Source organism: Rhinoderma darwinii, assembly GCF_050947455.1.
Source record: "Rhinoderma darwinii isolate aRhiDar2 chromosome 5 unlocalized genomic scaffold, aRhiDar2.hap1 SUPER_5_unloc_10, whole genome shotgun sequence".
Classification (NCBI taxonomy): Eukaryota; Metazoa; Chordata; class Amphibia; order Anura; family Rhinodermatidae; genus Rhinoderma; species Rhinoderma darwinii.
Window position 1 is genome coordinate 174,571 of NW_027461766.1, and position 14,520 is coordinate 189,090.

Below are 14,520 nucleotides of genomic sequence, written 5' to 3' on the forward strand. Positions count from 1 at the left end.
CTTTCTGACATCATAATGGGGCCTCAGAGATAAAAGCCTGGGCCCAGGCAGTGTTGGTCAGTGCTGCTCAGCAGGCAGCACTGGACTGGACTGGATTACAGCTGATACAAGGTGTGAAGGAACAAGGGGTGGCTGTGGGCATGCACTTGCTGCCGCTGCCAGTGTTTATCTGCATGGCAGCAGGGCATTTGGGCGTTGCCAGGAAGGCGTTTTTATGTAGATTCCTCCTCTTTCAGCACTGCATTGTGGTGAAAGCAAAAGAAGCAAATCCTGTCTGGCTTCCTCTCCGGCCTTTATTCACCTCCCGTGTAGCTGTGAGTGTGTGAGCCTGCAGGGCCCCATGGAATTGCCTAGAAGTAGGCTGAATCGCTGCAAGGGCTGAACAGCAGTATCGGGCAGGCTCGGGCAACGCGCGGCCCGTTCGGGTTATCGCTTCTCGGCCTTTTGGCTAAGATCAAGTGTAGTATCTGTTCTTATCAGTTTAATATCTGATACGTCCCCTATCTGGGGACCATATATTAAATGGATTTTTAGAACAGGGAGATGGAAATAGAGCTTGCTCTGTCCACTCCACGCATTGACCTGGTATTGCAGTATTTCCAGGACCGGTGCACCCTTTCCTTATGTGTTGACTAAAAGCAGATTCCAAAAGTGTTTTTTGTCTTTGCTATTGTTTCTGTCTTTCTGAAGGGATCTCCCCTTTTAATCCCATTATTTCAACACCTGTTGGACAATGCATGAGTGATAATGAGCTCATTGATTAAATGCAATTAATGAATAGATTGCCACCTCTTGTTGTGTGTCGTCTGTGTTTCTGTGTTTCCGGCATTTCACATTGGAACACCTCATTCACCTTCCTTGTCTTCTCTCCGCCCTCCCTTTTAGGTAAGTTAAAGAGCTGCACCTGAGCCAGCCACTGATTGATTGATTGATTGATTGATTGATTGATTGATTGATTGATTGATGCAGCACAACAGTCAAATAGTGGAGTGGAGTAGGGGAACAGCAAACAGCCAATAAAGCAGCCCGCCCGCTCGCCTGCCCGCCACAATGGACCTACCTGTGTACACTAGATGGATGTGATGGAATGTACTGTCGTCCCTACATTTCAAGAAGAAGTAAGAATTGCAGTTGCAACAAAGCCTTGCTTGCCTACAAAGAGAGCAGCAATTTGGATTTGTTACTATGTTACCTAGAAGAATAACAAACTGTGCAAGGATGGAGGTTGTAGGAGCAAGGAGAAGTTGTCTGTAAAGTTGGTGGATGCCTATTTTCCATTTTGCAGTCCCTTGTCTCCCTCTTGTGGCCTCCTGGAGGCAACTAGCTGTGCAAAAAAAAGACAGCCTGGCGGCCGGCTGTTGCAGTGTTGCCCTCTCAGGCAACACTGAGTGACTGACTGAGCCTCACCGTCTTATATAAAGTTCAGACGGAACTTTGCACGTGTCATAGTGGAGCCCTCAGGATTCCAGAGCCAGCTTTCTGACATCATAATGGGGCCTCAGAGATAAAAGCCTGGGCCCAGGCAGTGTTGGTCAGTGCTGCTCAGCAGGCAGCACTGGACTGGACTGGATTACAGCTGATACAAGGTGTGAAGGAACAAGGGGTGGCTGTGGGCATGCACTTGCTGCCGCTGCCAGTGTTTATCTGCATGGCAGCAGGGCATTTGGGCGTTGCCAGGAAGGCGTTTTTATGTAGATTCCTCCTCTTTCAGCACTGCATTGTGGTGCAAGCAAAAGAAGCAAATCCTGTCTGGCTTCCTCTCCGGCCTTTATTCACCTCCCGTGTAGCTGTGAGTGTGTGAGCCTGCAGGGCCCCATGGAATTGCCTAGAAGTAGGCTGAATCGCTGCAAGGGCTGAACAGCAGTATCGGGCAGGCTCGGGCAACGCGCGGCCCGTTCGGGTTATCGCTTCTCGGCCTTTTGGCTAAGATCAAGTGTAGTATCTGTTCTTATCAGTTTAATATCTGATACGTCCCCTATCTGGGGACCATATATTAAATGGATTTTTAGAACAGGGAGATGGAAATAGAGCTTGCTCTGTCCACTCCACGCATTGACCTGGTATTGCAGTATTTCCAGGACCGGTGCACCCTTTCCTTATGTGTTGACTAAAAGCAGATTCCAAAAGTGTTTTTTGTCTTTGCTATTGTTTCTGTCTTTCTGAAGGGATCTCCCCTTTTAATCCCATTATTTCAACACCTGTTGGACAATGCATGAGTGATAATGAGCTCATTGATTAAATGCAATTAATGAATAGATTGCCACCTCTTGTTGTGTGTCGTCTGTGTTTCTGTGTTTCCGGCATTTCACATTGGAACACCTCATTCACCTTCCTTGTCTTCTCTCCGCCCTCCCTTTTAGGTAAGTTAAAGAGCTGCACCTGAGCCAGCCACTGATTGATTGATTGATTGATTGATTGATTGATTGATTGATTGATGCAGCACAACAGTCAAATAGTGGAGTGGAGTAGGGGAACAGCAAACAGCCAATAAAGCAGCCCGCCCGCTCGCCTGCCCGCCACAATGGACCTACCTGTGTACACTAGATGGATGTGATGGAATGTACTGTCGTCCCTACATTTCAAGAAGAAGTAAGAATTGCAGTTGCAACAAAGCCTTGCTTGCCTACAAAGAGAGCAGCAATTTGGATTTGTTACTATGTTACCTAGAAGAATAACAAACTGTGCAAGGATGGAGGTTGTAGGAGCAAGGAGAAGTTGTCTGTAAAGTTGGTGGATGCCTATTTTCCATTTTGCAGTCCCTTGTCTCCCTCTTGTGGCCTCCTGGAGGCAACTAGCTGTGCAAACAAAAGACAGCCTGGCGGCCGGCTGTTGCAGTGTTGCCCTCTCAGGCAACACTGAGTGACTGACTGAGCCTCACCGTCTTATATAAAGTTCAGACGGAACTTTGCACGTGTCATAGTGGAGCCCTCAGGATTCCAGAGCCAGCTTTCTGACATCATAATGGGGCCTCAGAGATAAAAGCCTGGGCCCAGGCAGTGTTGGTCAGTGCTGCTCAGCAGGCAGCACTGGACTGGACTGGATTACAGCTGATACAAGGTGTGAAGGAACAAGGGGTGGCTGTGGGCATGCACTTGCTGCCGCTGCCAGTGTTTATCTGCATGGCAGCAGGGCATTTGGGCGTTGCCAGGAAGGCGTTTTTATGTAGATTCCTCCTCTTTCAGCACTGCATTGTGGTGCAAGCAAAAGAAGCAAATCCTGTCTGGCTTCCTCTCCGGCCTTTATTCACCTCCCGTGTAGCTGTGAGTGTGTGAGCCTGCAGGGCCCCATGGAATTGCCTAGAAGTAGGCTGAATCGCTGCAAGGGCTGAACAGCAGTATCGGGCAGGCTCGGGCAACGCGCGGCCCGTTCGGGTTATCGCTTCTCGGCCTTTTGGCTAAGATCAAGTGCAGTATCTGTTCTTATCAGTTTAATATCTGATACGTCCCCTATCTGGGGACCATATATTAAATGGATTTTTAGAACAGGGAGATGGAAATAGAGCTTGCTCTGTCCACTCCACGCATTGACCTGGTATTGCAGTATTTCCAGGACCGGTGCACCCTTTCCTTATGTGTTGACTAAAAGCAGATTCCAAAAGTGTTTTTTGTCTTTGCTATTGTTTCTGTCTTTCTGAAGGGATCTCCCCTTTTAATCCCATTATTTCAACACCTGTTGGACAATGCATGAGTGATAATGAGCTCATTGATTAAATGCAATTAATGAATAGATTGCCACCTCTTGTTGTGTGTCGTCTGTGTTTCTGTGTTTCCGGCATTTCACATTGGAACACCTCATTCACCTTCCTTGTCTTCTCTCCGCCCTCCCTTTTAGGTAAGTTAAAGAGCTGCACCTGAGCCAGCCACTGATTGATTGATTGATTGATTGATTGATTGATTGATTGATTGATTGATTGATTGATTGATTGATGCAGCACAACAGTCAAATAGTGGAGTGGAGTAGGGGAACAGCAAACAGCCAATAAAGCAGCCCGCCCGCTCGCCTGCCCGCCACAATGGACCTACCTGTGTACACTAGATGGATGTGATGGAATGTACTGTCGTCCCTACATTTCAAGAAGAAGTAAGAATTGCAGTTGCAACAAAGCCTTGCTTGCCTACAAAGAGAGCAGCAATTTGGATTTGTTACTATGTTACCTAGAAGAATAACAAACTGTGCAAGGATGGAGGTTGTAGGAGCAAGGAGAAGTTGTCTGTAAAGTTGGTGGATGCCTATTTTCCATTTTGCAGTCCCTTGTCTCCCTCTTGTGGCCTCCTGGAGGCAACTAGCTGTGCAAAAAAAAGACAGCCTGGCGGCCGGCTGTTGCAGTGTTGCCCTCTCAGGCAACACTGAGTGACTGACTGAGCCTCACCGTCTTATATAAAGTTCAGACGGAACTTTGCACGTGTCATAGTGGAGCCCTCAGGATTCCAGAGCCAGCTTTCTGACATCATAATGGGGCCTCAGAGATAAAAGCCTGGGCCCAGGCAGTGTTGGTCAGTGCTGCTCAGCAGGCAGCACTGGACTGGACTGGATTACAGCTGATACAAGGTGTGAAGGAACAAGGGGTGGCTGTGGGCATGCACTTGCTGCCGCTGCCAGTGTTTATCTGCATGGCAGCAGGGCATTTGGCCGTTGCCAGGAAGGCGTTTTTATGTAGATTCCTCCTCTTTCAGCACTGCATTGTGGTGCAAGCAAAAGAAGCAAATCCTGTCTGGCTTCCTCTCCGGCCTTTATTCACCTCCCGTGTAGCTGTGAGTGTGTGAGCCTGCAGGGCCCCATGGAATTGCCTAGAAGTAGGCTGAATCGCTGCAAGGGCTGAACAGCAGTATCGGGCAGGCTCGGGCAACGCGCGGCCCGTTCGGGTTATCGCTTCTCGGCCTTTTGGCTAAGATCAAGTGTAGTATCTGTTCTTATCAGTTTAATATCTGATACGTCCCCTATCTGGGGACCATATATTAAATGGATTTTTAGAACAGGGAGATGGAAATAGAGCTTGCTCTGTCCACTCCACGCATTGACCTGGTATTGCAGTATTTCCAGGACCGGTGCACCCTTTCCTTATGTGTTGACTAAAAGCAGATTCCAAAAGTGTTTTTTGTCTTTGCTATTGTTTCTGTCTTTCTGAAGGGATCTCCCCTTTTAATCCCATTATTTCAACACCTGTTGGACAATGCATGAGTGATAATGAGCTCATTGATTAAATGCAATTAATGAATAGATTGCCACCTCTTGTTGTGTGTCGTCTGTGTTTCTGTGTTTCCGGCATTTCACATTGGAACACCTCATTCACCTTCCTTGTCTTCTCTCCGCCCTCCCTTTTAGGTAAGTTAAAGAGCTGCACCTGAGCCAGCCACTGATTGATTGATTGATTGATTGATTGATTGATTGATTGATTGATTGATTGATTGATTGATTGATTGATGCAGCACAACAGTCAAATAGTGGAGTGGAGTAGGGGAACAGCAAACAGCCAATAAAGCAGCCCGCCCGCTCGCCTGCCCGCCACAATGGACCTACCTGTGTACACTAGATGGATGTGATGGAATGTACTGTCGTCCCTACATTTCAAGAAGAAGTAAGAATTGCAGTTGCAACAAAGCCTTGCTTGCCTACAAAGAGAGCAGCAATTTGGATTTGTTACTATGTTACCTAGAAGAATAACAAACTGTGCAAGGATGGAGGTTGTAGGAGCAAGGAGAAGTTGTCTGTAAAGTTGGTGGATGCCTATTTTCCATTTTGCAGTCCCTTGTCTCCCTCTTGTGGCCTCCTGGAGGCAACTAGCTGTGCAAAAAAAAGACAGCCTGGCGGCCGGCTGTTGCAGTGTTGCCCTCTCAGGCAACACTGAGTGACTGACTGAGCCTCACCGTCTTATATAAAGTTCAGACGGAACTTTGCACGTGTCATAGTGGAGCCCTCAGGATTCCAGAGCCAGCTTTCTGACATCATAATGGGGCCTCAGAGATAAAAGCCTGGGCCCAGGCAGTGTTGGTCAGTGCTGCTCAGCAGGCAGCACTGGACTGGACTGGATTACAGCTGATACAAGGTGAGAAGGAACAAGGGGTGGCTGTGGGCATGCACTTGCTGCCGCTGCCAGTGTTTATCTGCATGGCAGCAGGGCATTTGGGCGTTGCCAGGAAGGCGTTTTTATGTAGATTCCTCCTCTTTCAGCACTGCATTGTGGTGCAAGCAAAAGAAGCAAATCCTGTCTGGCTTCCTCTCCGGCCTTTATTCACCTCCCGTGTAGCTGTGAGTGTGTGAGCCTGCAGGGCCCCATGGAATTGCCTAGAAGTAGGCTGAATCGCTGCAAGGGCTGAACAGCAGTATCGGGCAGGCTCGGGCAACGCGCGGCCCGTTCGGGTTATCGCTTCTCGGCCTTTTGGCTAAGATCAAGTGTAGTATCTGTTCTTATCAGTTTAATATCTGATACGTCCCCTATCTGGGGACCATATATTAAATGGATTTTTAGAACAGGGAGATGGAAGTAGAGCTTGCTCTGTCCACTCCACGCATTGACCTGGTATTGCAGTATTTCCAGGACCGGTGCACCCTTTCCTTATGTGTTGACTAAAAGCAGATTCCAAAAGTGTTTTTTGTCTTTGCTATTGTTTCTGTCTTTCTGAAGGGATCTCCCCTTTTAATCCCATTATTTCAACACCTGTTGGACAATGCATGAGTGATAATGAGCTCATTGATTAAATGCAATTAATGAATAGATTGCCACCTCTTGTTGTGTGTCGTCTGTGTTTCTGTGTTTCCGGCCTTTCACATTGGAACACCTCATTCACCTTCCTTGTCTTCTCTCCGCCCTCCCTTTTAGGTAAGTTAAAGAGCTGCACCTGAGCCAGCCACTGATTGATTGATTGATTGATTGATTGATTGATTGATTGATTGATTGATTGATGCAGCACAACAGTCAAATAGTGGAGTGGAGTAGGGGAACAGCAAACAGCCAATAAAGCAGCCCGCCCGCTCGCCTGCCCGCCACAATGGACCTACCTGTGTACACTAGATGGATGTGATGGAATGTACTGTCGTCCCTACATTTCAAGAAGAAGTAAGAATTGCAGTTGCAACAAAGCCTTGCTTGCCTACAAAGAGAGCAGCAATTTGGATTTGTTACTATGTTACCTAGAAGAATAACAAACTGTGCAAGGATAGAGGTTGTAGGAGCAAGGAGAAGTTGTCTGTAAAGTTGGTGGATGCCTATTTTCCATTTTGCAGTCCCTTGTCTCCCTCTTGTGGCCTCCTGGAGGCAACTAGCTGTGCAAAAAAAAGACAGCCTGGCGGCCGGCTGTTGCAGTGTTGCCCTCTCAGGCAACACTGAGTGACTGACTGAGCCTCACCGTCTTATATAAAGTTCAGACGGAACTTTGCACGTGTCATAGTGGAGCCCTCAGGATTCCAGAGCCAGCTTTCTGACATCATAATGGGGCCTCAGAGATAAAAGCCTGGGCCCAGGCAGTGTTGGTCAGTGCTGCTCAGCAGGCAGCACTGGACTGGACTGGATTACAGCTGATACAAGGTGTGAAGGAACAAGGGGTGGCTGTGGGCATGCACTTGCTGCCGCTGCCAGTGTTTATCTGCATGGCAGCAGGGCATTTGGGCGTTGCCAGGAAGGCATTTTTATGTAGATTCCTCCTCTTTCAGCACTGCATTGTGGTGCAAGCAAAAGAAGCAAATCCTGTCTGGCTTCCTCTCCGGCCTTTATTCACCTCCCGTGTAGCTGTGAGTGTGTGAGCCTGCAGGGCCCCATGGAATTGCCTAGAAGTAGGCTGAATCGCTGCAAGGGCTGAACAGCAGTATCGGGCAGGCTCGGGCAACGCGCGGCCCGTTCGGGTTATCGCTTCTCGGCCTTTTGGCTAAGATCAAGTGTAGTATCTGTTCTTATCAGTTTAATATCTGATACGTCCCCTATCTGGGGACCATATATTAAATGGATTTTTAGAACAGGGAGATGGAAATAGAGCTTGCTCTGTCCACTCCACGCATTGACCTGGTATTGCAGTATTTCCAGGACCGGTGCACCCTTTCCTTATGTGTTGACTAAAAGCAGATTCCAAAAGTGTTTTTTGTCTTTACTATTGTTTCTGTCTTTCTGAAGGGATCTCCCCTTTTAATCCCATTATTTCAACACCTGTTGGACAATGCATGAGTGATAATGAGCTCATTGATTAAATGCAATTAATGAATAGATTGCCACCTCTTGTTGTGTGTCGTCTGTGTTTCTGTGTTTCCGGCATTTCACATTGGAACACCTCATTCACCTTCCTTGTCTTCTCTCCGCCCTCCCTTTTAGGTAAGTTAAAGAGCTGCACCTGAGCCAGCCACTGATTGATTGATTGATTGATTGATTGATTGATTGATTGATTGATTGATTGATTGATTGATTGATTGATTGATGCAGCACAACAGTCAAATAGTGGAGTGGAGTAGGGGAACAGCAAACAGCCAATAAAGCAGCCCGCCCGCTCGCCTGCCCGCCACAATGGACCTACCTGTGTACACTAGATGGATGTGATGGAATGTACTGTCGTCCCTACATTTCAAGAAGAAGTAAGAATTGCAGTTGCAACAAAGCCTTGCTTGCCTACAAAGAGAGCAGCAATTTGGATTTGTTACTATGTTACCTAGAAGAATAACAAACTGTGCAAGGATGGAGGTTGTAGGAGCAAGGAGAAGTTGTCTGTAAAGTTGGTGGATGCCTATTTTCCATTTTGCAGTCCCTTGTCTCCCTCTTGTGGCCTCCTGGAGGCAACTAGCTGTGCAAAAAAAAGACAGCCTGGCGGCCGGCTGTTGCAGTGTTGCCCTCTCAGGCAACACTGAGTGACTGACTGAGCCTCACCGTCTTATATAAAGTTCAGACGGAACTTTGCACGTGTCATAGTGGAGCCCTCAGGATTCCAGAGCCAGCTTTCTGACATCATAATGGGGCCTCAGAGATAAAAGCCTGGGCCCAGGCAGTGTTGGTCAGTGCTGCTCAGCAGGCAGCACTGGACTGGACTGGATTACAGCTGATACAAGGTGTGAAGGAACAAGGGGTGGCTGTGGGCATGCACTTGCTGCCGCTGCCAGTGTTTATCTGCATGGCAGCAGGGCATTTGGGCGTTGCCAGGAAGGCGTTTTTATGTAGATTCCTCCTCTTTCAGCACTGCATTGTGGTGCAAGCAAAAGAAGCAAATCCTGTCTGGCTTCCTCTCCGGCCTTTATTCACCTCCCGTGTAGCTGTGAGTGTGTGAGCCTGCAGGGCCCCATGGAATTGCCTAGAAGTAGGCTGAATCGCTGCAAGGGCTGAACAGCAGTATCGGGCAGGCTCGGGCAACGCGCGGCCCGTTCGGGTTATCGCTTCTCGGCCTTTTGGCTAAGATCAAGTGTAGTATCTGTTCTTATCAGTTTAATATCTGATACGTCCCCTATCTGGGGACCATATATTAAATGGATTTTTAGAACAGGGAGATGGAAATAGAGCTTGCTCTGTCCACTCCACGCATTGACCTGGTATTGCAGTATTTCCAGGACCGGTGCACCCTTTCCTTATGTGTTGACTAAAAGCAGATTCCAAAAGTGTTTTTTGTCTTTGCTATTGTTTCTGTCTTTCTGAAGGGATCTCCCCTTTTAATCCCATTATTTCAACACCTGTTGGACAATGCATGAGTGATAATGAGCTCATTGATTAAATGCAATTAATGAATAGATTGCCACCTCTTGTTGTGTGTCGTCTGTGTTTCTGTGTTTCCGGCATTTCACATTGGAACACCTCATTCACCTTCCTTGTCTTCTCTCCGCCCTCCCTTTTAGGTAAGTTAAAGAGCTGCACCTGAGCCAGCCACTGATTGATTGATTGATTGATTGATTGATTGATTGATTGATTGATTGATTGATTGATTGATGCAGCACAACAGTCAAATAGTGGAGTGGAGTAGGGGAACAGCAAACAGCCAATAAAGCAGCCCGCCCGCTCGCCTGCCCGCCACAATGGACCTACCTGTGTACACTAGATGGATGTGATGGAATGTACTGTCGTCCCTACATTTCAAGAAGAAGTAAGAATTGCAGTTGCAACAAAGCCTTGCTTGCCTACAAAGAGAGCAGCAATTTGGATTTGTTACTATGTTACCTAGAAGAATAACAAACTGTGCAAGGATGGAGGTTGTAGGAGCAAGGAGAAGTTGTCTGTAAAGTTGGTGGATGCCTATTTTCCATTTTGCAGTCCCTTGTCTCCCTCTTGTGGCCTCCTGGAGGCAACTAGCTGTGCAAAAAAAAAGACAGCCTGGCGGCCGGCTGTTGCAGTGTTGCCCTCTCAGGCAACACTGAGTGACTGACTGAGCCTCACCGTCTTATATAAAGTTCAGACGGAACTTTGCACGTGTCATAGTGGAGCCCTCAGGATTCCAGAGCCAGCTTTCTGACATCATAATGGGGCCTCAGAGATAAAAGCCTGGGCCCAGGCAGTGTTGGTCAGTGCTGCTCAGCAGGCAGCACTGGACTGGACTGGATTACAGCTGATACAAGGTGTGAAGGAACAAGGGGTGGCTGTGGGCATGCACTTGCTGCCGCTGCCAGTGTTTATCTGCATGGCAGCAGGGCATTTGGGCGTTGCCAGGAAGGCGTTTTTATGTAGATTCCTCCTCTTTCAGCACTGCATTGTGGTGCAAGCAAAAGAAGCAAATCCTGTCTGGCTTCCTCTCCGGCCTTTATTCACCTCCCGTGTAGCTGTGAGTGTGTGAGCCTGCAGGGCCCCATGGAATTGCCTAGAAGTAGGCTGAATCGCTGCAAGGGCTGAACAGCAGTATCGGGCAGGCTCGGGCAACGCGCGGCCCGTTCGGGTTATCGCTTCTCGGCCTTTTGGCTAAGATCAAGTGTAGTATCTGTTCTTATCAGTTTAATATCTGATACGTCCCCTATCTGGGGACCATATATTAAATGGATTTTTAGAACAGGGAGATGGAAATAGAGCTTGCTCTGTCCACTCCACGCATTGACCTGGTATTGCAGTATTTCCAGGACCGGTGCACCCTTTCCTTATGTGTTGACTAAAAGCAGATTCCAAAAGTGTTTTTTGTCTTTGCTATTGTTTCTGTCTTTCTGAAGGGATCTCCCCTTTTAATCCCATTATTTCAACACCTGTTGGACAATGCATGAGTGATAATGAGCTCATTGATTAAATGCAATTAATGAATAGATTGCCACCTCTTGTTGTGTGTCGTCTGTGTTTCTGTGTTTCCGGCATTTCACATTGGAACACCTCATTCACCTTCCTTGTCTTCTCTCCGCCCTCCCTTTTAGGTAAGTTAAAGAGCTGCACCTGAGCCAGCCACTGATTGATTGATTGATTGATTGATTGATTGATTGATTGATTGATTGATTGATTGATTGATGCAGCACAACAGTCAAATAGTGGAGTGGAGTAGGGGAACAGCAAACAGCCAATAAAGCAGCCCGCCCGCTCGCCTGCCCGCCACAATGGACCTACCTGTGTACACTAGATGGATGTGATGGAATGTACTGTTGTCCCTACATTTCAAGAAGAAGTAAGAATTGCAGTTGCAACAAAGCCTTGCTTGCCTACAAAGAGAGCAGCAATTTGGATTTGTTACTATGTTACCTAGAAGAATAACAAACTGTGCAAGGATGGAGGTTGTAGGAGCAAGGAGAAGTTGTCTGTAAAGTTGGTGGATGCCTATTTTCCATTTTGCAGTCCCTTGTCTCCCTCTTGTGGCCTCCTGGAGGCAACTAGCTGTGCAAAAAAAAGACAGCCTGGCGGCCGGCTGTTGCAGTGTTGCCCTCTCAGGCAACACTGAGTGACTGACTGAGCCTCACCGTCTTATATAAAGTTCAGACGGAACTTTGCACGTGTCATAGTGGAGCCCTCAGGATTCCAGAGCCAGCTTTCTGACATCATAATGGGGCCTCAGAGATAAAAGCCTGGGCCCAGGCAGTGTTGGTCAGTGCTGCTCAGCAGGCAGCACTGGACTGGACTGGATTACAGCTGATACAAGGTGTGAAGGAACAAGGGGTGGCTGTGGGCATGCACTTGCTGCCGCTGCCAGTGTTTATCTGCATGGCAGCAGGGCATTTGGGCGTTGCCAGGAAGGCGTTTTTATGTAGATTCCTCCTCTTTCAGCACTGCATTGTGGTGCAAGCAAAAGAAGCAAATCCTGTCTGGCTTCCTCTCCGGCCTTTATTCACCTCCCGTGTAGCTGTGAGTGTGTGAGCCTGCAGGGCCCCATGGAATTGCCTAGAAGTAGGCTGAATCGCTGCAAGGGCTGAACAGCAGTATCGGGCAGGCTCGGGCAACGCGCGGCCCGTTCGGGTTATCGCTTCTCGGCCTTTTGGCTAAGATCAAGTGTAGTATCTGTTCTTATCAGTTTAATATCTGATACGTCCCCTATCTGGGGACCATATATTAAATGGATTTTTAGAACAGGGAGATGGAAATAGAGCTTGCTCTGTCCACTCCACGCATTGACCTGGTATTGCAGTATTTCCAGGACCGGTGCACCCTTTCCTTATGTGTTGACTAAAAGCAGATTCCAAAAGTGTTTTTTGTCTTTGCTATTGTTTCTGTCTTTCTGAAGGGATCTCCCCTTTTAATCCCATTATTTCAACACCTGTTGGACAATGCATGAGTGATAATGAGCTCATTGATTAAATGCAATTAATGAATAGATTGCCACCTCTTGTTGTGTGTCGTCTGTGTTTCTGTGTTTCCGGCATTTCACATTGGAACACCTCATTCACCTTCCTTGTCTTCTCTCCGCCCTCCCTTTTAGGTAAGTTAAAGAGCTGCACCTGAGCCAGCCACTGATTGATTGATTGATTGATTGATTGATTGATTGATTGATTGATTGATTGATTGATTGATTGATGCAGCACAACAGTCAAATAGTGGAGTGGAGTAGGGGAACAGCAAACAGCCAATAAAGCAGCCCGCCCGCTCGCCTGCCCGCCACAATGGACCTACCTGTGTACACTAGATGGATGTGATGGAATGTACTGTCGTCCCTACATTTCAAGAAGAAGTAAGAATTGCAGTTGCAACAAAGCCTTGCTTGCCTACAAAGAGAGCAGCAATTTGGATTTGTTACTATGTTACCTAGAAGAATAACAAACTGTGCAAGGATGGAGGTTGTAGGAGCAAGGAGAAGTTGTCTGTAAAGTTGGTGGATGCCTATTTTCCATTTTGCAGTCCCTTGTCTCCCTCTTGTGGCCTCCTGGAGGCAACTAGCTGTGCAAAAAAAAGACAGCCTGGCGGCCGGCTGTTGCAGTGTTGCCCTCTCAGGCAACACTGAGTGACTGACTGAGCCTCACCGTCTTATATAAAGTTCAGACGGAACTTTGCACGTGTCATAGTGGAGCCCTCAGGATTCCAGAGCCAGCTTTCTGACATCATAATGGGGCCTCAGAGATAAAAGCCTGGGCCCAGGCAGTGTTGGTCAGTGCTGCTCAGCAGGCAGCACTGGACTGGACTGGATTACAGCTGATACAAGGTGTGAAGGAACAAGGGGTGGCTGTGGGCATGCACTTGCTGCCGCTGCCAGTGTTTATCTGCATGGCAGCAGGGCATTTGGGCGTTGCCAGGAAGGCGTTTTTATGTAGATTCCTCCTCTTTCAGCACTGCATTGTGGTGCAAGCAAAAGAAGCAAATCCTGTCTGGCTTCCTCTCCGGCCTTTATTCACCTCCCGTGTAGCTGTGAGTGTGTGAGCCTGCAGGGCCCCATGGAATTGCCTTGAAGTAGGCTGAATCGCTGCAAGGGCTGAACAGCAGTATCGGGCAGGCTCGGGCAACGCGCGGCCCGTTCGGGTTATCGCTTCTCGGCCTTTTGGCTAAGATCAAGTGTAGTATCTGTTCTTATCAGTTTAATATCTGATACGTCCCCTATCTGGGGACCATATATTAAATGGATTTTTAGAACAGGGAGATGGAAATAGAGCTTGCTCTGTCCACTCCACGCATTGACCTGGTATTGCAGTATTTCCAGGACCGGTGCACCCTTTCCTTATGTGTTGACTAAAAGCAGATTCCAAAAGTGTTTTTTGTCTTTGCTATTGTTTCTGTCTTTCTGAAGGGATCTCCCCTTTTAATCCCATTATTTCAACACCTGTTGGACAATGCATGAGTGATAATGAGCTCATTGATTAAATGCAATTAATGAATAGATTGCCACCTCTTGTTGTGTGTCGTCTGTGTTTCTGTGTTTCCGGCATTTCACATTGGAACACCTCATTCACCTTCCTTGTCTTCTCTCCGCCCTCCCTTTTAGGTAAGTTAAAGAGCTGCACCTGAGCCAGCCACTGATTGATTGATTGATTGATTGATTGATTGATTGATTGATTGATTGATTGATTGATTGATTGATGCAGCACAACAGTCAAATAGTGGAGTGGAGTAGGGGAACAGCAAACAGCCAATAAAGCAGCCCGCCCGCTCGCCTGCCCGCCACAATGGACCTACCTGTGTACACTAGATGGATGTGATGGAATGTACTGTCGTCCCTACATTTCAAGAAGAAGTAAGAATTG

General features: G+C 47.7%; 10 non-coding genes across 10 annotated transcripts; all 10 read left to right on the forward strand.

The window, feature by feature from the left end:
* The first annotated feature begins 428 nt into the window (after positions 1-428).
* Positions 429-619, forward strand: LOC142684428 (U2 spliceosomal RNA). Its single transcript, XR_012854053.1, has one exon. It is a non-coding gene; the product is annotated as a U2 spliceosomal RNA (small nuclear RNA).
* Positions 620-1,903: 1,284 nt separating this feature from the next.
* Positions 1,904-2,094, forward strand: LOC142684429 (U2 spliceosomal RNA). Its single transcript, XR_012854054.1, has one exon. It is a non-coding gene; the product is annotated as a U2 spliceosomal RNA (small nuclear RNA).
* Positions 2,095-3,374: 1,280 nt separating this feature from the next.
* LOC142684756 (U2 spliceosomal RNA) lies at positions 3,375-3,565 on the forward strand. Its single transcript, XR_012854350.1, has one exon. It is a non-coding gene; the product is annotated as a U2 spliceosomal RNA (small nuclear RNA).
* Positions 3,566-4,865: 1,300 nt separating this feature from the next.
* Positions 4,866-5,056, forward strand: LOC142684430 (U2 spliceosomal RNA). The gene has a single exon (XR_012854055.1). It is a non-coding gene; the product is annotated as a U2 spliceosomal RNA (small nuclear RNA).
* A 1,304-nt stretch (positions 5,057-6,360) lies between these two features.
* Positions 6,361-6,551, forward strand: LOC142684734 (U2 spliceosomal RNA). Its single transcript, XR_012854330.1, has one exon. It is a non-coding gene; the product is annotated as a U2 spliceosomal RNA (small nuclear RNA).
* A 1,288-nt stretch (positions 6,552-7,839) lies between these two features.
* On the forward strand, positions 7,840-8,030 carry LOC142684431 (U2 spliceosomal RNA). The gene has a single exon (XR_012854056.1). It is a non-coding gene; the product is annotated as a U2 spliceosomal RNA (small nuclear RNA).
* Positions 8,031-9,338: 1,308 nt separating this feature from the next.
* Positions 9,339-9,529, forward strand: LOC142684432 (U2 spliceosomal RNA). The gene has a single exon (XR_012854057.1). It is a non-coding gene; the product is annotated as a U2 spliceosomal RNA (small nuclear RNA).
* Positions 9,530-10,826: 1,297 nt separating this feature from the next.
* LOC142684433 (U2 spliceosomal RNA) lies at positions 10,827-11,017 on the forward strand. The gene has a single exon (XR_012854058.1). It is a non-coding gene; the product is annotated as a U2 spliceosomal RNA (small nuclear RNA).
* Positions 11,018-12,313: 1,296 nt separating this feature from the next.
* LOC142684435 (U2 spliceosomal RNA) lies at positions 12,314-12,504 on the forward strand. Its single transcript, XR_012854059.1, has one exon. It is a non-coding gene; the product is annotated as a U2 spliceosomal RNA (small nuclear RNA).
* A 1,300-nt stretch (positions 12,505-13,804) lies between these two features.
* Positions 13,805-13,995, forward strand: LOC142684436 (U2 spliceosomal RNA). The gene has a single exon (XR_012854060.1). It is a non-coding gene; the product is annotated as a U2 spliceosomal RNA (small nuclear RNA).
* Positions 13,996-14,520: the final 525 nt, after the last annotated feature.